A 26,955-nucleotide genomic window follows, 5' to 3' on the forward strand; every position below is an offset into this window, starting at 1 on the left:
TACTTTTTACATCTTTTAGTAAAAGCTTTCTCACCGCGACAAGGTAGATGTAAATTGAGAAAGGTTTTTTTTCCATTTTCCAGGAGAAGGGGCAAGTGCTCGTTTTGCCCCTCCCTGAGGACGACTATGATTGTAATAAAGATTTTTACAATACATATTTTTACAATACAGTCTCGATTGCAACAAAATAATGTATTTTTACAATATTCTGAATAAAATATAGAATGGACCCCTTCCCGTCCATTCTCGTGAGAACGCAACCAATATATGTGTTTCGTCTCTCCGATTATAATTTGCAATCGAGATTGATATAGCTTTTTCTGGTCAATTGTAGAATATAGATTTTTGAAATCTATATTCTTACCAGAATAAATTTTTTTAAATAGAAAATTATACTTTTTTATCATTTTGGAAAAGGTGAGAGTTTATTGCTTTCTAGAATTGTATAAAAATGTTCTCTCATACATTTAACATTTTTGGAATATTTTTCCTTGCAAGGATTACCTCCTAAGGCTACAGTCGTGGCGAAAGCTGCAGCATAAATTCCACAACATACGCCATCAGGTTGTATTTGAACCTTTTCAAAAATTATGTCACTCGAGCTTATTGTTAGATAACGAAGATGTATATAATTTTTCTCTTTAGCTACCAATTTATCGTATGTACAGCCAGGTAGACTATCGTACACGCGAAGTTTGGTGCCGTCAAAGAAAATACATCTCCAATGATTACTACAATTCCCTCCAATTATTTGTAAACTATTATCACTACGACTAGCTTTAATCATGTGAGGGTATTCTATATGTAGCACACTTTGCATTTCGAAATGAGAAGTTTCTCTTATAATACGCAAAAATAGATCCAACGATTCATCGTTTAATTGACTTGTTATACCCAAGATGTTATCTTTTACCAAATAAAGAGGAGCAAACGTATTTAAAAGTTTTTCATTTCTTTTTATATCGTCTTCAGATATATCTTGTTCGTTATGTGAGTAACTTATAATAATACAATCATCATCTTGCTCTTTATTTAGAGCAATATCAGCAATATCAGTCATTATTGCTTCCATCGAAACGTTCGGTTTGAATCGTTTGCTCTCTTCTATGTCATTTTCACTTTTTATTATATTTTGTCTCTTTATTTGATTCATTGTCAGTATTTTTTTTACTGCTTCTTCTTTAGCTTCTATAATATATCTTGAATTTCTGATTGGCATATGTCTATTGTGATGACTGTCCAAGATTTCTAGAAGCATACATTCGTTATAGAAGCGTGTTAAGAAAGGCAGCATTTGATTTCTCCAAAAAAAATTGTCTGCCTCAATGCGCAATATTTTCATGCTTTGTGGAGTCCAAACAGCAAAAATACAATATTCTCGCTGTGTTATGTTCAACTGACCTTGAACTTGATAAAAATATCAATGATTTCGATTTATTTTATGTGGATCTTTTTTATCAAAAATACCTTTTAAAGAAGGCAATGTCTCTACAGCTATTTCTGCTGTCAAATGCTCAGCTGACAGAGGACATTTTATTTCCACTAGACCATTTTCAGCAATAATTCCGTCAGGAGAAGCACCCAAGCACGGATTTTCAGTATCGATAAATAATCCGCAAGGTTTTATTTCTTTATTTAATTTTATAGCCAATTCTTTCCTTGCTACTTCTTCGTTCTCGCGACCATATTTTAGGGCTGCGGTATCAATGAATGAAGGATATAAAATGGCTTTTACTGTTGTTGCACAAGACGTTGTTGGTCTCATGCGACATACAGGTCCAAAATTGGATGCTGTCAGCATTTCTCGTCTCAATGATAACCATAATTCCGAGTCCCTTTGGCTTCTCGTATCGAATTCAATTTTTTTCCAGTTTCTCGCATTTTCGGACAATTTTTCTAAATGATTTTGCCGAAGTTGCTCAAATACATCAGATGGAAGATCTGGTTTTTGAGATTGCGGACCATAATAACGATCTGTTCCTGTCTCTTGTTTAAATTTTTTTTGCCTGCCTTGCACCTGTCGAGATTCTCTGGTTTTTGCAACTTTTATTTGTCGTTGTTTTTCTAGTTTCTCAACAATAGGCGGAACAGTTTTATCCATGCTCTTATGCAATTCTGTAATGGCTTGTTGCGTATTAAATTGCACAGCTGCTGCCGCAACTCTGGCATTGTAAGAGCCTCGTTTACCAAAATAAATGCGCTTTCCACCAATTTCTTTGCAGATTATCGAATTAAACGATTCTGCAGGATTATTGGTTAAATTCAGCAATAAGCTGTCGGAATAACCGCTTAGATATGTGATAGCGCTTTCTATCTTTTGATATAAATGTATTTTTAAAAGTGCAACATAATTTTTGTTCGTTTTACTATCCTTCTCTTCGCATATATGACCGCGTGCTTCGCATCGCTTATGTTCGCCAAAAACATGGCTAGGAATGTTCAATATATCTTTTTGCAATTCCATAGCCTTATAATGTTGAGGTGTTTGTTGGTCTTTTCTTCGTAATTCGGCTGCCTTTTCTACCTCTTTTCTAATATGTTTAATGTTGTTTTTCACAACATTTCGCAACTCTGTAAAGCCACGCTGCCTCTGCGTTTTTGGCTGAGTTGTCTCTGCCACCGCTTTGAGCTTTTTACACAAATTGCGAAGTAAATGATTTGTGCATTCTATTTTTTTTACTGTAACCATATGTTCATTATATGGTCTATTATCAATAATAGCCTGATAAACGCTACTATCACCATCGGCAATAACTGTTTTAAAAATCAGCCCATGCATTTCGAGGCTACATTTGAAACCTTCTGCGATGGCATCGCTCTCCATCCTTGTGGAGCTTTCGTTGCGATCAAAATTTTTATAACATTTGTGAGCTTTTGGTTCTATACCTTTTCGCTCTGCTATATCACATATTGCGCAAAATTTATTGCGGACACCGACGAAGAGAATCTTTTTCGTACGATAACCAATTATAGCTCCGATATCGGAAGGAGAATTGTAGGCACTGCCATACGATCTCTTCATCCAACTACCATCCGCTACAACTGTTATGTACGGAATACCGTTTATAACTTCGTTTCTCTCAAGAGCGAGTTGCTTTTCAATTTCGCCAGCCATTTTCATACTTTCCATGGCTGTTTTTTCAAAAGCATCGACTAATTTTTCTCTATTTTCTATGTACTTTGGCTCGGACATGGAAGGAATATTCATGATTGCACATTGCTCATTCAACTGGGCATAGCCAATTCCTACTGTAACAGTTCCTGCTACAGCAGCCATACCAATGTCTAATATTTCCGGCTCTTCGGGTTCTGAGCAGATAGTGGCTTCAGTATTGCACATTTGGCACTTGAAAGTAAAATGCGTCTTCAACTCTGCGGTTCTAGTTTTTATGAGTTTCCAATCTCTAAATTGGCACTCTATTCCTTTCATATGATTATTGAATGATCTCTGGACTTCGTTCCACATATGAGAAATGTCGACAATGCGATGGCCTTGAGGCAAGCTTTCCTGGATACGATTCGTATCCAGAGGGCCATTTTCGATAACAAAATAATTGTCATCTTCGCAAAGTTCGACATTTTCCTCTTGGCCTTGAGACATGCTTTCCTGGATACAATTTATATCCAGAGGGCTATTCTCGATAACAAAATAATTGTTATCTTCGCAAAGTTCGACATTTTCCTCTTGTCCTTTGGTTTGAGTCTTCATGACTTTCCAATCTTTAAATTGGCACTCTATTCCTTTCATATGATTATTGAATGATCTCGGGAGTTCATTCCACATATGAGAAATGTCGACAATGCGATGCCCTTGAGGCATGCTTTCCTGGATATGATTTATATCTACAGGGCTATTCTCGATAACAAAATAATTGTCATCTTCGCACAGTTCGACATTTTGACTACACTTATCTGTATTTGAATTTGACTCTAGGCATTGCATCGTAGGTACGAACGATTGGGTACTAACTTTCGAATCCATCGTATCGGATAATAATTCCACCGATTTCTGACAATCGATGGATTCGTTGTTAGTATCTTTAAACGTGCTATTTCTGAAGTCATTTTGACTATACGTACCTGTATTTGAATCTAACTCCAGGTATTGCATCGTGGGTACTAACGATTGGCTCGAATCCATCGCATCGGAGAATAATTCCACCGATTTCTGAAAATCGATGGATTCATTTTCTTCTTGGCGCTTTATCAGGTTCAGCATTCGTCGCCTGCAAAAAAAATTATGTTAATATTGTTCAAAATAAGTGTGTCAGTTATATCATTTTATATAATAAAGAAAAAGTAAAATTTCTTAAAAATAAATACAGTCTCTTGTTTAGAAATCTACATCTAACTAAAAATAACTATATTACATTATACACATACAATAGATAATGTAGTATCAATGTCTTATATTTTATAAGAATCAGAAGACACATATGAACCAATGTGTATCTGATGTGAAAAATAACCAGTTCACGAAGTCTCTGGTATATAAATATCTCTTTTTAAATAACCAGAACGCACATGCAAATCGTTCTGGGAGAAGATATTTTTAGAAGCAACTAGCAGACGAATAAATCGTCTCTGGTATATAAATATCTTTTTTTAAATAACCAGAACGCACATGCAAATCATTCTGGGAGAAGATATTTTTTATAAGCAACTAGCAGACGAATATATCGTCTCTGGTATAAAATATCTTTTTTTGAAAACCAGAACGCACATGCAAATCATTCTGGGAGAAGATATTTTTTATAAGCAACTAGCAGACGAATATATCGTCTCTGGTATAAAATATCTTTTTCTGCTACTACTTTATAACTATTATTACTACTAACTACTATTTATTACTACTATTTCTACTACTAACTACTATTTATTACTAATATTTCTACTACTAACTACTATATGTGCAAGACTGCTTTATTTTTCAGAAATTACTATTTTTTCGAAATTACTATTCTATATGTGTGTGTGTGTGTGTGTGTGTGTGTGTGTGTGTGTGTGTGTGTGTGTGTGTGTGTGTGTGTGTGTGTGTGTGTGTGTGTGTGTGTGTGTGTGTGTGTGTGTGTGTGTGTGTGTGTGTGTGTGTGTGTGTGTGTGTGTGTGTGTGTGTGTACAGGATGACCCATTTTAATCTATAAGCCAATATATGTATCTTCTATGATTTTGAATTTAAAAAATTGAACATATACATGTTGAACGAGATTGAAGGGGTTATTAGAATATCGCAAATCAAATTCGAAAGGTGAAGGAGTCTTGGAGATTTCAGGATCATCTTTGTTTTTTTAAATATACATATATGTATATATATATGAATATGTATATATATGAATATGTATATGTATATATGAATATGTATATATATGAATATGAATATATATGAATATGAATTATACATGAATATGAATTATATATAATTCACGGGATAATCCCGAGGATGAGGATGCAGATCCGAGGGGGCGCAACAATATGAATATGTATATATATGAATATGAATTATATATAATTCATATTCATATATATACATATTCATATTGTTGCGCCCCCTCGGATCTGCATCCTCATCCTCGGGATTATCCCGTGTTCGTTTCCGGGAGATCGTCGTCAAGGGAGTTGTTTATCAACAACTCCCGCGTTACTTTTGTTGCCGACGCCATGTCAGTCTTAGTCTGGCTGTCAAACGATATTGACGTGCTACGCGACTACAGATTATATCCCAAAATATTCCTAAATTGTATTCTTCTTTGTTTTCTCTCAAGGGACGTTCATTCCATTAAACTCAATTCTGTGTAATCCTTGTCTTATTTATTTCGCGCGCGAGTGACTGTGAGTGTTTGTGAGGAGATATCTTATGAGATATCTCAAGAGGCGTCTGAGGGACGTAACATTTTGGGGGCTCGTCCGGGATCAACCGAAAGGATCGCCCGAAAGAAATTCCAACGATGGCACAGAATTCTCCGAAAGCGACGCGATCTCGAACGGCTGCGAAAGACGCCGAGACGGATCCTCTACAAGCCGCGCTTCAAGAGCTCAGAGAGATGCGCGAAGAGCGAGATCGACAGCAGGCTCGTTTCGAGATTCTCCTGAGAGAGAAGGACGACCAGCTACGTCGACTAGAGCAGAGGATTCAAAGAGTTTCTTCACATCAAACACCCAATCAGCTAAGTCCTTCCAATAATAGAGATAGGGCTTGCGGCGATACGCAAAACGATTTTGGGGCTTGCGCGAGTACTGCGAGATCCGCGACAAACGCGAGTGCCGCGATAAACGCGATAAACGCGAGAGAAGTGACCGCCGACTTTCGCACGAAAACGGGTTTGAAATTAAAGCCCGACACGTACGACGGGAAAGTTCCGCTGCGGGAGTTCCTCTTCCAATTCCTCCTAATCGCGGTCGCGAATAAATGGGACGACAAAACAAAGACAATCTCTCTCGCCGCGAACCTTAGGGGAAAAGCGCGTACCGTTCTAGAAAACGTCGAGAATTTTGAGGCATTAACTTTCGCAGAATTAAAATCAAAACTAGAATTACTTTTTGGAGACGGAAATTTGACTCAAAACTATTACTCACTCTTTACCAATAGGAAACAAAAATACGGGGAAGATTTCGCTTCATTCGGGACCGAATTGGAAAGACTTTCGCGGCTTGCTTACCCCGAATGTCCTTACGAAGTCCGTGATAAGATTGCATGCGCGCAATTCATTTCCGCGTTATCCGACAATTTTGTAAAAAGAACCCTCCAATTAGAAGGAGTGACTTCACTAAATTTGGCTATTGAGAGAGGAAAAGCTATTAAAATAATTCGGGACGAGAATTTTAACAAAAAGAGAGATTACGGAAATAACGGGAATAACGGGAATAAAAGAGATTTTTACGGAAATAAAAAAGAATTCGCGAATAACGGGAATAAGAAAGATTACGGGAATAATAATGGGAATAGTGAAAATAATGCGGGATTTCACCAAAATTATGAAAGACAAAATTATCAAAAAGGAGAGAGGAACCACGCGCGAACGAACCCCGATGAAAAGAAGGAATTTGACTCGAAAAGGAAAGCGCAAGCAAACAATTCTTCTTCAAAAGAATGTTGGTCTTGCGGAAAGACCGGACATTTACGATTCCAGTGCCCTGACGCGAAGGGAAACTGAAATTGGTTGAACTTTTCGGGGAAGGTTCGACTTTTTCGGATGATTCCCCGACTTTAGATTTTGTTGAATGTAGGGTTAGAAGGATCCAAAAGAAAGAATATTTTTCATATTTTGGAAAATTAAACAAAAAAAGTTGTCTCTTTAAAATAGATACAGGCTCTGACGTCTCTTTATTAAATAGTAAACTTGTGGGAGAAGATCTTGAAAAGATTCCAGTAAAAAATATTAATTTAAAGTGTCCAAATGGAGGAAAAATTTTAATTGATTTTTTAGTGAAAGTAAAAATTGAAATTGGAAATTATTCCATTGAAATTCCCTTATTTATTGCTGACATCAATGATCAATGCATTCTTGGAGTTGACTTCCTTAAAATAATTACTTTGGATAATGTATTTAATAAAGTTTTTGATGAATTCATGAATAATGAAGAACTAAAGAATTATCAATGTTCAAGAATTAAAGATTTTTCTAAAAAAATTCCATCTATCTTAAATGATCTTTTTGAAAAGAGTTCAATTGAGTTACAAGAATCCCAAAAAGAAATTTTTATTAATTTTCTAAATAAGTTTCAAGATCTATTCTCCTATTGTTGCCGGGAATTGCGATGTTATCGAACATTTTATAAATGTGAAAGACTCTCTCCCCATAAAACAGGCACCCCGTAGGATTCCTTTTCAGATGAGGGAGGAAGTGGATAAAATAATGGAGGAAATGAAAACTGAAGGAATCATTGAAGAATCTCAGAGTCCTTGGGTTTCGCCAGCTGTCATGGTAAAAAAAAAGATAGAACCCTGAGATTTTGCATTGATTACCGGAGACTAAATGCTATCACGGTAAAAGATTCCTATCCCCTCCCTCGAATCGACGACGTATTAGACCAACTATCAGGTAATTCTTGGTTTTCTACGCTTGACTTGAAGAGTGGTTATTGGCAGTTGAAAATACGTCCTTCTGACAAAGAAAAAACAGCCTTTTCTATCGGAAAGGGACTTTGGCAATTTACAATAATGCCTTTTGGATTGTGTAACGCCCCCGCGACTTTTCAAAGACTTATGGAAAAAGTTTTACATGGAATTATTTCGAAAAAATGTTTGGTATATTTAGATGACATTATTATTTTCGGGAAAGATTTTACTCAAATGTTCAAAAACCTTGAAGAAGTATTTTTACGATTGCAAAAAGCGAATCTTAAAATCAATCCAAAGAAATGTTTACTTTTACAAAAAAATGTTAAATATCTTGGACACATAGTTTCCAAACAGGGTGTTACCACAGATCCAGAAAAAATAACAGCTGTAAAAGATTGGCCAATACCACATACTAAAAAGCAATTGCGTAGTTTCTTAGGATTTTGCTCTTACTATAGGAAGTTTGTTAGAGGTTTTTCTTCAATAGCTAAACCTCTTTTCGCCTTAACAGAAAACCAAATAAAATTTATTTGGAACGACGATTGTAATAGTGCTTTCGAGAAATTGAAATTAATGTTATCTTCTTCCCCAGTGTTATCTTTTCCAAAAGGAAAAGGTCAATTCATTTTAGATACTGACGCTTCCAATATCGGAATTGGTGCAGTGTTATGTCAAATTCAAGGCAAAAAAGAGATGGTTATCGCGTATTTCAGTCGAGTCCTTAGTAAAACCGAAAGGAATTATTGTGTGACTCGTCGCGAGTTATTAGCGATTATTGACGCTATCAAATTTTTTCGACATTATCTTTTAGGTCGAAGATTCTTAATTCGAACCGATCACATTTCATTAAAATGGCTTATGTCTTTTAAGGATTTTGAGGGGCAACTGGCTCGTTGGTTGGAAAGACTCCAAGAATTCGACTTTGAAGTGCAACACCGTAAAGGGGAGTCTCACAAGAATGCCGATGGATTATCCAGACGACTTTGTGAGACTTTTGGCTGCGAATATTGTGCTAAAGTCGAAGGAAGGAACAATTCAGAAAGCGAGAAAATAGTTGCCCGACTCATACTCCAAGGAGAGGATCTGGAAGTATGGCAAAAGGATCAAGAGGAAGATCCTAATATTGCCATTATCATTCAAGGAAAAAGAGAAGGAAGACGTCCGCCTCGTTCTGAATTGGTGACTCACGATATTTCCGCTCAAATTTATTGGGCATATTGGGATGCGTTAGTTCTTCAAAATGGAATCCTTTACAAGAAGTGGGAAGCCCCGAATTTGAAGTCTAGTTTTCTTCAGTTAATTGTTCCTCGGAAACGAGTGAAAGAGATTCTCGAAGAAGTACATGACTCTCCATTCGGAGGTCATTTCGGAATAAACAAAACCTTAGAAAAGGTTCGAAAACGTTTTTATGGGGCAACTTATAAGCAAGACATAGAAAATTGGTGCAAGTCTTGCAAAGTTTGCGTTTCAAAAAAAGGCCCCACAGGAAAAGGAAAATCTCCCATGCAGATATATAATGTCGGAAATCCATTCGAGAGGATTCAGATGGATATTTTAGGACTCCTGTGAACTTGGCGCACCATATTTTAAAATCTTGAATTTTTTTTAGAGTTCTGGCATTATTTGGAATAGTTCTAGAGTTCTCTGTGAGTATTTTAAATAGTTCCGATGATTTAATACAAAAAAATCGAATTTGAAAATATGGTGCGCCAAGTTCACGCAGCGCACCGTATCATGAAAATATATTATTTCTTCAGAGTTCTAGTTAGTTTTACAGTTCTAGAGTTCTATATCAATTACATCAATAGTTCTAACAATTAAACGCAAAAAATCAATTTTTGAAAACCAAGTAAAAAAATTACAATTTGTTAAAGTTCTGGTAGATCTGATAAGAGTTCTGCGTAGCGTTCCTCGAGTTCTACAAAAAATTCTTATGACTTTTTCCCGTAAAATAATTATTTTTCAAGTTAAAGCCATTTTTAGTAATGAAAAATCAACTTTTATTATAACATTTTTTTTACGAGTTCTAGCCAATCTAATAACAGTTCTGCGTAGCGTTCCTCGAGTTCTACAAAAAATCCCTATAACATTTCCCCGTAAAATAATTATTTTTCTAATTAAAGTAATTTTTAACATGTGAAATGTAATTTTTGTTAAAAAAAATTTATTTACGAGTTCTAGCCGATCTAATAACAGTTCTGCGTAGCGTTCCTCGAGTTCTACAAAAAATCCTTATAACATTTTCCCGTAAAATAATTATTTTTCTAATTAAAGCAATTTTTAACATTTAAAATTCAATTTTTGTTAAAAAAAAATTTTTTACGAGTTCTAGCCGATCTAATAACAGTTCTGCGTAGCGTTCCTCGAGTTCTACAAAAACTTCTTATGACTTTTACGCGTGAGATAATTATTTTTCTAATTAAAGCAATTTTTAACATTTAAAAATCATTTTATGTTAAAAAAAACATTTTTTTAGCCGCTCTACTAAGATTTCTGCGTAGCGCTCCTTAAGTTTAGAAAATCCTTATATGTTTTTCCTGTAAAATTATTATTTTTCTAGTTATCGAGGTGTCTATTGTAATTTTGGTATTAATGTTATTGTTATTAAGTTTTTTATTATTATTATTATCATTATTATTTTTATCTTTTTTCAATAAATCTATATTAGTATAAAAAATATATTTTTATTATAAATTTTTACTTTTTATTTGGTTTTATTATCTGATGCGACAATTCCGTTTAGAGTTCCAAATAACATCCTGTCCCCACATTTAGCGATACCAGCACCACGACGCGGACGGAAATTGTATAATTACATATAACGAAATACTCATAGCTTAATAGCAACAGTCACCCGTAGAAAGAAATTAATATTGAATATTAATGCAAACGATCAAAGAACGTTCCAAAAGATAGTTGAATGTGCAACGAATTGAAGCTAATAGCGAATTCGGTACTTTTCACTAGTGCGCACTGAGTGCACATAAAGGTTTATTACATACAAATTCATTATGACATAAGTAATTAAAAAATTAAAATAATTAATAGTAAGAGCTATTATTATTCGTATTGAACAATAATAATAATAACTCTTACTATTAATTATTTTACTTTTTAAATTATTTTTGTTATTGTGAATTTGTGTGTGATAAACCTTTATATTCACTCACTCAGTGCGGTATCGAATTCGCTAATCGCCGCGCTCCTTAGTTATGCGCGTTTGTTTCGTTGCTAAGGCACGCACAGTAAGTGGGAAGGCAGAGGGAGTAGGGATACAGAGGATCACGGCCCGGCAGAGTATAAGAAAGTAAAGAACAGCGGCGACTGAATTACGAACGTCATCGTTGCACACTCAACTGTCTTTTGGAGCGTTCTTTGATCGTTTAATATTCGATATTTGATTTCTTCCTACGGGTGACCGTAGCAATTAAACACTATCAGTATTTCATTATGTTGTAATTATACAATATACAATTTCTGCATTAAATCTAATTTGTACGAGGTATCTTACATTCTTTTATTTCAATTACATAATAAATACAACAAAAATGTATGATAAAGAAATATTATTACAAATTTTACTAAATCCATCTTTTCAGACCATTGATTCAAGTGGAAAGATTTTACCTCCACGTGATGCTGTTTACATCAAAATTTCAGATGAAATGAAAAGTCAAGGGAGCAGCATTACTCCGAAACACATATATACCATATTAAATAATAATCGAGGAATCTTTCTGTCGGAAGTTTTACGTTTTTATAATATTGACGATAAAAAAACAAATTTTACAACAGAGCGAACAAAGTAACGTGTCTCATATTGACAATAAATCACAAACTGAACAGAAAATATCTATAACATATAAAATAATAGTATCCGCTGAGAACTGGGCAGCAATGAAACCCGAATCTCATGTTTATGGCGATAAAAAATACGTGACACTAAGAAGACGTGTATGGACACATATTATATCAGAAAAAATTTATTCTCAAACTGATATTTTATGTGCCATTACCTTTAAAAGTGGTAGAGTGTATAAACGTCCATCTGCACAATGCTATGTGCACATTAAAGGACATTGCATCGAGTGCGGTGCTACAGTAGATGGTAAATTGTTTTCAAAACCTGTTGCAAATAGAGATTGCATTTTTGAATTTTTGGTAACAGATTTTGATACAAAAGTTATCCACAAACGAAAAAGACCTCTGGCGGGTTACTTACGTCAGAAAATTGCTGCTCATCTCGTTGATGCTAACAAACCTGCATCGGTTTGGCGAGCTGAACAAGCAAAATTGATAATGAATTTTGGTGATAAGATACCGCCAAATATACCACACGAACACGTTTTACGCAAAGCGAAGCAACAAGAAATAGACAAATGTCTTGGCTTCGAAAGTACAAATCCAATTATAAATTTACGCGTTGCCAAATATGAAGAACACGTTGGTTCAATATATGCAATAGGAATGGATCCTTTCTATTGCATGTATTGGTTAAAGGAACAACTTGAAATTTACAAGTTAGGACACCGCTCTTTAGACAGCTACTTGATGGTTGATGCTACAGGTAGCGTGGCTAAAAAAATAATTATATATGGCGATATAACATCCGCGCATATATTTCTTTATCAATGTGTTCTTGCATTCGAGGATAACAATAATCCGAGTATACCTGTTTTTCAAATGGTTTCTTCGAAGCAAGACGCATCATTAATTACTTATTTTTTCTCAGAAATTATAAGATCAGGTGCTCGTGTACCACGAATTGCAACATCTGATTTTGGCAGAGCTATTTTAGTTGCTCTAGTGAGAGCATTTGCGAACTGTGTCGATTTAAAACATTATTTGCAAATATGTTTTGAAATTTGTTTTTTGAAAACAGACTTGTCGGCCGACAGCTGTAATACAAAATTGCCATCATGTTTTTTAAGACTTGATGTTAGTCACCTAATTGCAATGGTAGCAAAATGGAACTGTTTACGTAAAAAAGCTTCAAAAGTTCGCCAATTTTACATCAGGTCTATTGCGCAAATTTATCAAATGTCTGATGTGCAGGATATCACTCACCTATTAAAATGTATTTTAACAGTGGCCTTAAGCCAGGAAATCGGCGTCAATGAGTCAAATGATCCAGTACAATCAGAAATATGCTTACGACATGTTAATCATATTATTAAACAAGGTATACTTGTCAATGATGTATTGGAGAATAACGACAGTGTAGAGAAAGATACAGACTATGAAACAATTTCGGCATCCGACGATGGAGTAGCTTGTTGGAAAACGTGGACTCAAAAAATATTCACCACTGCTGAAGAACTAGCAAAACAATCTGTTGATGGCAACGTACTGAATGCTTTATACAACCCAACCGCTGCATCGAAATTGAAGGATTTAATGGCATTTATACCTCTGTGAACAGGTATAATGCGTCCACATTTTAAAATAGGCAGTACAGTCGCTAAATCGTCGCCAGTTGAAGGGGCGTTTTCGAATTTGAAAAACGTAGTTTTCAAAGGCAGGCTACCAATGAGAGTGGATAAATTCGTAATTGAACATCTGAATTATCTCGATGGAAAATTACGATTACTATACGCCGAGCACAATAAAATAAAAAATATCTCAAACCCTGAAATTACAAGATTAGATATTACAATTAAACCTGTATCCATCGAAAAAACACAAAATTCAACTATATCATCATGTAACCAAAACATCACTGGATACAACGATGGAAGATACTGTAGAAATTAATAATATTACGAAACAACTATCATTAAATAAAATTAAAGAAAGTATATCTTGGTCTGATAACGAAATTAAAATCATGAAATTAAAAACTAAAGCATCTACATTATCTATCGATTCTCTATCGCTTCTTGAAAAAAGTACAAAATTAAACGCTCTTTCATCCGAATTCATCGCAACCTCTACTCCATTAAAAGAAGAACCACAAAAGGAAAGGAACACATTTATTGTATCTAATGAAAATGAAAATGAAATTGAGTTAAATAATAAAGAAAACTGGCGAGGAGAGGGTAAAAGCGATATAACTAACAATAAGCGAAAAAGGAAGATTGATACAAATGATGGAAATTACAGAAAAAAACTTTATTATTTAGATGCCTGCGCCGATTGGGATCTTTTGTCGAACAATGTAGCAGTAGGTATACCTCTGTTGGCTAATGGAAATGTATGTGAAGCAGTACAATGCGATGGCATTAAAATTATTGTAAAGGACACGTGTGCTTTTGATTCGTTATTACAAGTCATAATGAGTGCAATAGCAACATATCCATCTTATAAAGAAGCAACCCGTGCAAGTGATAGCGAAATTATAAAATTAGCTCAAAGGCTTTTAACAGATGGCAAGGTGATGGCAGCAGCTAAAATTGAGAGAGCGCGAATATTAAGAAATATTCCAATTTTTCAAAAGTCGCAATACACACGAAAACTGGAAAATATAAATGCAAACTGCAATGCTGCTCATCTTGCAGAATATATATTACATCCAAGTTACATAAGATCCCTTTACTGTAATATTTGTAAAGCAACAAATGAACGTAGTTTTACGTTTGTGAATATTAATGTAGATATAATTTTTCAAAACGGACCAGGCCATATGCAAGACGCAATAAACAGTGCAATTAATACTAATTATATCTGCAAAAATTGTAAAAATGCTCAAAATTATAATTTAATATATGGCCCTCATATTGTAATCGATACGAGCATTCTTACAGATTTAAATTATATTTCATCACATTCATCGAAATTGCCTTTAGGTCCCATAGAACTCGACAAAATAAGTAAACGCGTTGAAGTTGGAGGCGCATTTTATAACCTGATTGGAGTCATTAGATATATTAAACATACTGCAACAAATGGTCACTATACAGGAATTGTATACATAGGTTTGAAGTGGTATGAATACGATGATTTAGTACATAAACGAACACAACTTCAATCCACTTTTGAAATAATTCCGCACGTTCTTATTTACATTAGACAATAGAATTAAAATATATGTGCAATAATATAATGATAAAAAAAATTCTTAATTTTAATTCCCAATTATAATTTAATCGCTCTGATTTTAATGTAATTTTTTTCATTATGATATGGATTTTAATTTTATTTAGAAAAATATATTAATCAATAAAAAAAATTTTACAAAAATTAATAAAAATTATTAAAAAATAGTTGATGAAAAAATTAAAAAATTTTAAAAATTAAAAACCTTAATAACAAAAAAAATAAAAATATAAAAAACAAAAAAAATTTTTAAATATAAAAAACAAAAAAAAATTTAAAATATAAAAAACAAAAAAAAACAAAAATGGAACCAATCCCCACTACGTCCGCGTCATGGTTCTGGTATCGCTAAATGTGGGGACAGGATGTTATTTGGAACTCTAAACGGAATTGTCGCATCAGATAATAAAAACAAATAAAAAGTAAAAATTTATAATAAAAATATATTTTTTATACTAATATAGCTTTATTGAAAAAAGATAAAAATAATAATAATAATAATAATAAAAAACTTAACATTAATAACAAAATTACAATAGACACCTCGATAACTAGAAAAATAATAATTTTACAGGAAAAACATATAAGGATTTTCTGAACTTAAGGAGCGCTACGCAGAAATCTTAATAGAGCGGCTAAAACTTGTAAAAAAATGTTTTTTTAACATAAATTGAATTTTAAATGTTAAAAATTGCTTTAATTAGAAAAATAATTATCTCACGCGTAAAAGTCATAAGAAGTTTTTGTAGAACTCGAGGAACGCTACGCAGAACTGTTATTAGATCGGCTAGAACTCGTAAAAAAATTCTTTTTAACATAAATTGATTTTTAAATGTTAAAAATTGCTTTAATTAGAAAAATAATTATTTTACGGGAAAATGTTATAAGGATTTTTTGTAGAACTCGAGGAACGCTACGCAGAACTGTTATTAGATTGGCTAGAACTCGTAAAAAAAAATGTTATAATAAAATAATAAACATATAATGTCAAGGCTCTGACTATTCAAAATTAATAAATAAACGGGCTAATAAGAGCCGAGCGCGGATAGAAGCGCGACAAAAAATTTATTTATTAAGTTATAATAAAAGTTGATTTTTCATTACTAAAAATGGCTTTAACTTGAAAAATAATTATTTTACGGGAAAAAGTCATAAGAATTTTTTGTAGAACTCGAGGAACGCTACGCAGAACTCTTATCAGATCGACCAGAACTTTTAAAAATTGCAATTTTTTTACTTGGTTTTCAAAAATTGATTTTTTGCGTTTAATTGTTAGAACTATTGATGTAATTGATATAGAACTCTAGAACTATTGTAAAACTAACTAGAACTCTGAAGAAATAATATATTTTCATGATATGGTGCGCTGCGTGAACTTGGCGCACCATATTTTCAAATTCGATTTTTTTGTATTAAATCATCGGAACTATTTAAAATACTCACAGAGAACTCTAGAACTATTCCAAATAATGCCAGAACTCTAAAAAAAATTCAAGATTTTAAAATATGGTGTGCCAAGTTCACAGGAGTGAATAGAAGTGCGCGGCGAGAAGAAACCGCCCGCTGTAACTTGATACAAAGCGCACGGCGATGGAAGGAGCGCTCTACATAAAACAATACCTATGTACGAGCGATATTGTCGCAGCCACCGGTGTTCGATAATTTCATAAATCTTATTATTATATAACTAAGAATATTAAAGGCTTGAGAGCCGTACGCGGATGTCGGTGCGTCGATTCCAACGAAAATTAATTTTTCGTTGGAATTAAATAATTGTGCACGGGGCACGAATTTTGCTTGGTACACTGCCAAGACTTTCGAAATAATCTCAATTCGAGATTTTAATTCCGATGATCCCCTTTGACCCCCCTAAAGAAATGTAGGCGAGAAAAATATAGATCCGAAAGTCACTGAACCGAGAATCGAATCAGAGTTCTTTTGCTTGCCGGACCGACTACTCTCACCTCTGAGCTATTCAGACCCCTCGATCCTATATTCCTGATTCAGCGACTTTCGGATCTATATTTTTCTCGCCTACATTTCTTTAGGGGGGTTAGAGAGGATCACCGAAATTAAAATCTCGAATTGAGATTATTATTAAAGTCTTGGCAGTGTACTAAGCAAAATTTGTGCCTCGTGCACAATTATTTAATTCCAACGAAAAATTAATTTTCGTTGGAATCGACGCACCGACATCCGCGTATGGCTCTCAAGTAATATTCTTAGTTATATTTAATATATAGGTGCTTTTAAAAATTCGTATTATTTATTATTATATTATACAAGGTGTCTCAGGTCAATCATTTTATCCGTCATAGAGATAGAGCGGGTTAAACTAACTAAAAAAGTTTTGTTATTTTGTAATAATTAACGAGAAGTTAATTTAAGAAGATCAGCCAATTCGCGCGAATAGAAGCGCGCGGCGAGAAGAAACGACCCGCTGTAATTTGATACAAGGCGCACGGCAAAGCGATGGAAGGAGCGCCCTACATAAAACAATAGCTATGTACGAACGATATTGTCGCATGTCGCAGCCCCAAAATGGACTTTCTTACTCACGTTTGACCTGTTCTATCTCCATATAACGCATGGAGCGATTGGCTTGAGACGCCCTGTAGAACTTTATATCTATACATATCCGCGACTTTTTTTTATAGATATAAGAAATGAAAAAATCCGAATATTTTTTTATTAAGGATATATTCTCAAAATGCGTTGGATATATATCTCATCAATAATCTGTCGCATAGATTCTGAAGATAATTTGAGCGTTTTTAATAAGAAAATGTATGTTTTAAATGATTATAAAAAAATAACTCAAGCAAGTCATATAATATAATAAAACTTTTTCATTATGAGTTTAAATGTTGATATTTAAGACTTATTTTATATTTAAGAAGCATGAAATTCGTGCTTTCTTTCTTTTTATAATTTCGACTATTTATTTCATTTAAATCGGTCAATATTTTTTGTCAATTGCTCTTAAGAAATAGAAAACTAACTAATGTTACAATAAATGTATTATTTTTATTATATTTTATAATAAATTAAATAATTAAATAATATAAATTAAATATAATTAAATAATTAAATATAATAAATAATATAAACTAACAATTTTAGTAATTTTATAATATCATTTATTATATGTTATAATATAATAAATGATATATAAAATAATATTATAAAATATAAGAAATATATTATATAATATTTATTATTATTTATTATATTTTATAATATATTATATTTTACATTATCACGTTTTCTTTTCTTTTAAATAAAATATCATTTTGATAATCATTAAAAAGTTGTCGTGTATATGATATACACTGGTATGTATGGTGTCCGTCGGATATGTATGTGAAACAATCGAAAGTGTCACATGTAAACGCACAATATTACGGGCGAATTCGAGAAATTCGAAACATAATAACTTTCGACTGTCGGCACGCGAACGCTGTTCTTCTGTTCTTGTGATGAGCGCGTGATGAGCTGCGGCTATCGTATATCATTGCGGCGTACGCATCCGAGCGGCGCAGATACTTGGACCGAACGTTTAGTCTTCGCTTGGCTTTTGTTGCGATCAGATTGAGTTAATTCTTTCTATAAGAAGTTTGTGAGAAAAAATTACTGCGGGTAAATATTACAATATTGCTTAATGAATAATTCTATTAATATCAATAAATAATGAAAATGTTATTTTTATTTCTAAAAAGTCAATAATATAAAAGGAATGACTTTTTCAGATGATCAATAAGGTTATTGATATTTAATAAATAATATTAGTTGATTAATAACGTTTATCCTCAATTCAAAAAGTATGTAAAATAGATTGACTTTGTTTTTAATATAAATTGAGAAATAAATAGGCTATAAGAGCTGTACGCAGATGTTGATGCGTTGATTTCAACGAAACTAAAAATTTTTTCGTTGAAATTAAATACTTGTGCACGGGGCACGAATTTTTGTTTGGCACTGCCAAGACTTTTTCTCCTACATCTATTTAGGGGGGTCAGAGGGGATTAAATCGGAATCAAAAATCTCGAATTGAGATTATTCTGAGTAAAGTCTTGGCAGTGCCAAGCAAAAATTCGTGCCCTGTCTACAAGTATTTAATTTCAACAAAAAAATTTTTCTTTGAAATCAATGCATCAACATCCTCGTACAGCTCTTATAGCCTATTTATTTCTCAATTTATATTTAATATTGAAGAGCTTCTAAATTCTCATTGTTTTGTTTTTATAATTTTTTAAATTAAAGCTATGAATTTTAATTAATAAATTTTTTTAAATAAATCTAAATGATTTAATAAAAGAGAATATCTTATTCAAACATTATATTTATTTTTTAAATGGTTATTTATTTATATTTAATGTATAATATACAGGATGTCCATTTTAATTACCCATCTCAAATATCTTGTAAATATTCGTGGAAAATGTTTCAGACAAAGTAATATTGTTTCTAAGGCCATAAAAAGCTACTGCTTGTCTGATTTTATTGATATAATTTGACTTTATCTAACAAGGGACATGTCACAACTGGAACCGATTTGATTCTCTTTAAAATATGTTGTTAAACATCAAAATCTAAAAGATACGTATTTTTTATACATAGTTGAATTTGAAAAAATAGGAAAATTAAATTAAATTAAATTAAAATAAAATAAAATAAAATTTTGAAAAAATTATGGGCGGTTTAAAAAAAAATAGAAACAATTTTTTTGTCATAACTTTAAAATATTCTGCAAGCAGTTAAACTTTTGTTTAATTTTTTTTTTTCTATACTTTCGACTTTATTCGATTCTAAAAGAAAACACCGTTTTTTTTTTCAAAGGAACGTTTTATTCTTTAAACATGAAATTCTGCACGTATAAAAATACGTGTCTTTTAGACCTTTGTGTTTATTTTATCATATTTTAAGGAGAATCAAATCGATTCCTGACAGTTGTGATATGTCCCTTGTTAGATAAAGATGTTAAGATCACGCCAAGGTTATTACGGTTAATTCATGAAGTTCTCGGCGAACAAGGATTTGTAACTAATATTTCGAAAACATCTCGATGTCAACTATATGGATACGCCGGATACAAAATACGGATAAAAAATACACGTTCCTATTATTTCAAAAAACCGAGATGATCTTAACACCTTCACTCATAATTAAACAAACAGTAGTTTTTTATGGCTCCCTTAGAATCAAGCAAATTTTGTCTGAAATATTTTCTACGAAAGGCATCATTTGCGCGATATTCGAGATAAGCAATTAAAATAGGACACCCTGTATATATAAACGATATATTTTTTTGAATGTTTTTCATTTACTTTAATTTCAATATATCTTTCTCATGTGCTTGAATATTCAGATCAATTAATTTTTTGCTATTTTTAAATAAAATTTTATAACAATAACGTAAATAGTTAATAAATCTAATTTAAATTTCTTCAAATTTGGATTTTAAAATATAGATTTTATTTGGATTTTAGATTATTATTTTTCGAGATCTAACATCACTGTCTCTGTAAAATCATTAATTAAATTTTTTTAATTTGCCCTATATAACTTGCCTTAATTTGTTCAGATCATTGTTTCTAATTTTCCTCACTCATGTAATTTATTGATTTTTTAAGGATGTTTTCTCTTGTACAATTTGATAATGGTGAATATTTTATTCTACCATCCAAACGAGTAAAAATCGTCCAGGGAAAGAATTGTATTGCCAAATATACTGGAGGTGGAAAGTACAGTGCTGATTTAATAGATTCTTCTGGTAAGAAAAGTTATTATACAATTTTGAATAATTATAATAATAATTTTTAAAATTTTTGAATGCAATAAAATAGTCTTTTAAGGGGTAAAACCACTCTAGGATTTTCAAAAAATCGATATTTTTTTTTTTTTGCTTAAACGATACTTTAGGGTCATAAAAACAATATGCCATTTGATTTATAGTGGAAAACAAATTTTAAAAGGTTCAATTATCGATTTTGCCGCAGCGCCTCAGAGCGCGCGCTGAGTACTCACGCGGCGCGCTGTGATTCATCGCTTTTGTACTACTTTTACCTTTCGAAATAATAAGTTTATCTGTTACTTACTAAAATACTAAAAGCATCTAGGAAGGAAGAGGAGGAGGCGAACATCGACCTGGTTGGCCAAATGTATGGTGCAGGCATCGCAGATTAGAGGTAAACAAAAATTTCAAGGATTAAAGTGTTCATAAAACTTTAAACGCGTTTTTCTCGAAACCACTTTTTTCAAACTTGGAGGACGGATTTCTCGGAGACTATTGCATGGATCGATTTGAAATTTTTACAGTAGCTTCACAACAATATTCTCTTTGGAAGTACGTAGCCGTTTTTTGATTGAATGTAAACTTTTTTTTTTATAAACAATTTAATGCTTATTTTTAGGGCAAAAAATTGATTCATTTCTTAAAAAGTGCACCATTTCCACAAAAATTGATTTAAAAAAAAAACCCTACGTACTTCCAAAGCCAATTGTATATAGATTATAAATTTTTTTTGTTTTTTGTTCCAGGACTCATACATGCCGAAAAATCCGTCCTCCCGTGGCAGTGTTTTCAAAAAAGCTGTTTTCGACGACGGGCTCTGTCGCCGCCATTTTGTATGAAAATGACAATAAAAAAATTGTTTTTCGTACTTCAATATGTGTTAAATAAACCCTCTGAAAAGAAATTCTATTCCGTTTGTCATACTCCCAAAATAAATTGTCAAATTTAGGTCTTTTTTTCTGCCTCTAGAGTGGTTTTACCCCTTAACTAGTTTTTTAAATTCTTTATTAACTTAATATTATTATTTAAAATTTAATATCATTGAGTAATAACATATGCAATAAATTGATTTGTTTATTATTAAAAGTATTTAAATATTTTAAAAATTTCTTTTGTTATATATGATAAAATTATACTTTTTTACTTATTTATTCGACATTCTTTTACTTTTTTGTACTATAATAATTTTAATATTTATTAAAAACTAAAAAAATTTTTTTAGATGTTCAGAATAATTTAATTGAGCTTAAAACAAAACTGGAACGAAACGAGAGCCTGATGCTTGAAGAAAATTCTTCTCCAGTTCACTTGTCAAATAAAAAAAGTAGTCACTTATCTGATTCTTCCCAAAGTCATCAAATGAAAGAAATGGGATTCTCTACGCCAATAAATAACTCACCAGCTGTTCCAAATTTAGAAATATCAAATATTTCTTCATATAATTTGCCCACCGTTTTGAGTAATAATACAGAGTTAGAAAGTAGTGCTCCCCCTAGTGGATTCACAGATAAATTGGAGTCACTCGGACCGAACTGGCCCGACATATCTGCTGAAGAAAAATCTCGAGATGTCAATTCTAACGAAGAAAATTGTAATTCTAAAATCATTATACGAGACGATTCGAGTAATGACAATATGAGTGAAAAGGATATGAGTCAAAGTAATAATAATGATGACGAAAATGATCCAAGTTATGATCCAAGACAGAATACTCATAATGCTACATCTGAAATGTCTTCTATAATTGAAAAATCTTCAATAAAAGAAAAGTCTTCATTAGATCTTCATTAGATAATGGCTGTCCACTTGATATTCGTAAATTGTTAGTTCCGGTAACTACTTCTGAAAAAGGAAAGACAAAGAAACATTTTTGTCCATTTTGTAAAACTTTGCAAACAAAATTTGCAAGACACCTCCAGCTGAAACATAAGAATGAAGAAGTTAAAAAATTCATTTATTTACCAAATAAAAATAAAGAGCGAATTAAAATTATCGACACCTTAAAAGAGGAGACTTTCTTCATAACACAAAACCTGAATTAAATTCTGGTGTTTAATAGTATCAAGACAGCGTCAAAAAAAATCAAAAAACTCTGTAGAAGATTATGTATGCTGCAAAACATGTAAAGGGTTTTTTGCACGAAACACAATACGTATTCATTTTTCGAAGTATAATAAATTTAATAAAAAAGGAACTCGTAACATTCTTTCTTCAGGTCGACGTCTAACAAGTAACACTACCCAACTGATACTCACCGATTTGAATGAAACTTAACATACTTATTAAACACCGAAAAATATTAAATACGTGTTTTTTTGTTTCGGCTAAACACGCTTTTTAGGGGTAGAAAGCACCCCTCAACCCCTGGAGGTGGAAACAGTTATGGCTAATTATTTCTGAAACGATACATTTTCTGAAAAAAGTGCTTAGGACCAAAGTTGTAGAGTTCAAAGTTATGCACTTGATGGCGACTTTGAAGTCGACCTTGAGGTCGATTTTCAAGATCATTTGAAAATCATTTCATGTTTTTCAAAGGGAGTAGTTTACTTTTCATCCCGAGAATCGATAGAGCATAAAATTTTACATTCAGAACGTTGGTGATTTGTAAATAAAACAAGCCTCTGCAATTTAAAATTGTTCATTGATCCAACCAATTAAGGCAAGATCAGTCAATAATTCGATCAATAAAGGAATTAAAAGTTAATTATTCATTCAAATAAGGCAAGATGTGATCGAGATCCAGCCAGTGAAGGCAAGATGTGAGCGAAATCCAGCCAGTAAAGGCAAGATATGGTCGAGATCCAGCCAGTGAAGGCAAGATGTGAGCGAAATCCAGCCAGTAAAGGCAAGATATGGTCGAAATCCAGCCAGTGAAGGCAAGATGTGAGCGAAATCCAGCCAGTAAAGGCAAGATATGGTCGACATCCAGCCAGTGAAGGCAAGATTTCATAATTTCTTTTCATAGTCTATGAGTATAAATTCCATGATAATTGGCATTATTCTTTATATTCATGGTAATAATGAGGAATAGCTTTATCTTCTATCGCAAAAAATGCTCCATACACAGAGAGTTAGTATACCACGCACATTTTATTACTGCAATGTTATTGCAGATTTTGCAGACTGTACCGCAATTCTTTAAACAGAAATCAACAGGCGTTTCACATCTATCTGGTTTTTCTTCAATATATCCACTTTTCCACCAGGCATATTTAATCATGTTTTGGAATCGGGGTGATGAGAATTGATTGTGGATTAATGATTGAATTTTGAGAATGTTATTCCTCAAATGTAGGTTAATATCATAGTTGTATAAGAGAATTAAGTCCGAAAATTGTTTCAGGAAGTTTTTCCACGGTCTGAATACGTAGACATCCAATGGTTGAGTGAAGCCAGTTGTTCCCGCAGGAATTGTAAGGATTTTTACTTCTTTATTACCCTTGTCTATATTTTCAAATTTCTTTTCTGTTTGTCCTGACCAAGAGTCCAAACACAAAATAGACTTCTTGCCAGCATTAGGCAAGAAGACATCTTCAAACCATTTAATAACAATGTCGGATGTCAATTTTCCAGATTTTGTGGCAAAAACGAGGATATTATCTGCTTTGTACATTGACTTCTGTATTATCGGTCCGAAACGGCCACTTGTTTCTTGCAGAATTATTAATAAGGGGGATTTCAAGATACCATCGGCAGATATTAAAGGTTATATTGTGGAACTGTGAGTCAAGGAATTCAAAGATTGAGCAAGACATTCCACTTTCAAAGAACCCTTTGAGGCTAATGTACGACCAGCATGTGTTTCCAAATTGAACCCTGATTGATCTGAATTGTAAACGTTTGCTGTTCCTAGCAAGCCTATCTCTAGTTTAACTTGACTCACATAATTGGAAGATTGTTCCAATAGTTCTGCTTTATTTAAAATATGCGCTTGTGTCACGAATTTATTTATTTTTCTTGAAACAATACCATGTTGTATTTTAAAGTTGTGTATCCATTTTGATGAAGCCGTAAATAATTGAGAAGGCAAATGAACTACCTCTCTTGCTTTCAAGGCCCATCTCTTTAGATCTAAATCGTGAATGGGTAGATTTCGATCAGATGCACTGTTAAATTGTTCTAGAACGTATTGAGAGATATATAACAATTTATCAGTCCTTGACCCACCCTCAGCAACTTGTGCTTCCCATCGGTACAATTGTGTTACATTTATTACTTTCTTAAATCGGTTTTTAACTGATTCTATATTCCTTCTTTTCTTTTGTCCAGATCGCCAAAATTCAATTACTCTCTTCTTATAATCAATGTCTACAATTTCTCTGAATTTTGTATCGTCTTGCATAACTTCCGAAACATCTTCTGGGTTGTCTTCAACTAAAACAGCATCAGGAATCACACTAGCATCAGTACAGTTCAAAGTATCATAAGTCTCTTTAAATATATCAAAATTGATAGCGTCTTTTATCAAATCTGCAAGTTGAGAAGCGAATGATCTTTCTTCATCTGTTATTCTAGATTCTATATTGTACACTGGGTCCTCGAAAGTGAGGCATAATAACTTTAAAATATTTTTTGGGTTTAATGACATTATGAAATTTTACAGATTAACAATGCTTTAATAATATTATAACAGAGATTCAAAGTAAATTCATAGAAAGCAGAGTTTATGATTGTAAGCCTAAATGAAATTAACACAAAAAATAGTCGTGGGAACAAATGATGGAAAAGTACTTGCAGTAAATACTTTCCGAAAGAATTTTGAAAACATTCACGAGAAATAGCAGTCGTAAGAACAATTGACGTAAAACTATAAACAATGAACACTCGCCCAAGTACAGATGTGAAAATGATAATTGAAGGTATATTCGAACGAAATTCACGAGCAAGATAGCTCATAGCAAATAAGTGATCAAGAAGTAATTTTGGAAAATGCTTGCTCAACGACAGTCGGGAAAATAATAATTGATCATATGTCCGAATGAAATCCTAATACAAAATAAAGAGTAAAAGATATTGTGGATAACTCCAGAGTAGCAATAAAAATTTTTAAAAATTTGAAAATTTCTAATATAGCATGAAGGTAATGTTTAATTTATAATTAGAGTGACATTTTATGTTTTCTTATCTTTACTTCTATTTTGAAGTTACTTACAAAACTTTTTTCTCCTTCTTATTTTTTCTATAAATTTGCGCCTATTTTCCCATTACGTCAGGTTTTTTTTCTTTTTTTAGGAAAATAACGCAACAAATCAATTCTGAAGACAGATTTAGAGTCAACGCATAAAATTACTGATTATAGATACAGGATGTGGTCAAAGTCCGGCAACGGCTAATTATTTCCAAATTTAATTGACCTTGAAAATCGACCTCAAGGTCGACTTCAAGGTCGCCATCAAGTGCATCACTTTGAACTCTACAACTTTGGTCCTAAGCACTTTTTTCAGAAAATGTATCGTTTCAGAAATAATTAGCCATAACTGTTTCCACCTCCAGGGGTTGAGGGGTGCTTTCTACCCCTAAAAAGCGTGTTTAGCCGAAACAAAAAAACACGTATTTAATATTTTTCGGTGTTTAATAAGTATGTTAAGTTTCATTCAAATCGGTGAGTATCAGAGTTGGGTAGTGTTACTTGTAAGTGGATACATTCATCCTTGTGCTAATAATACATTGCGTCGATATGTCTTTCCAATTCTAAGAAATGATAATGTCTCAAAATATATCAAATATGACGAACTCATCATACAGTTTGGCAATAAATTGTGTGATAAATACACGTTAACTCATCAACATGATATGATTAGAGCACAACTTCGCTTATTGGGACACTTTAAACTAGAAATAATGGCACTGGACAATGAAATCCATGAATTTAAAGATGTATTTAAACCACAAAATTTTGATAAAGCTATAGATAGTTTAAGAAAAGTAGCTCACTGGGATTTAAATATTATGTGGTTTCGAACATCAGCTGTCGCTCAAAATCTTACGACTCTGATAAAGAAATGTGCATATAAGCTCAGAACTGAATGCATAAAAAATCAAGACGATGAGAAAAAAAAGTCTGTGG

The 26,955-nt window shown here is 32.7% G+C and overlaps 1 pseudogene; it reads right to left on the bottom strand.

The window, feature by feature from the left end:
* Positions 1-403: 403 nt before the first annotated feature.
* On the bottom strand, positions 404-4,219 carry LOC145934193 (uncharacterized; annotated as a pseudogene).
* Between the last annotated feature and the right edge of the window lie 22,736 nt (positions 4,220-26,955).

This window comes from Prenolepis imparis, unplaced genomic scaffold, assembly GCF_030444845.1.
Source record: "Prenolepis imparis isolate NDT839.2.m4 unplaced genomic scaffold, iyPreImpa1.0 SCAF_3, whole genome shotgun sequence".
NCBI classification, from domain to species: Eukaryota; Metazoa; Arthropoda; class Insecta; order Hymenoptera; family Formicidae; genus Prenolepis; species Prenolepis imparis.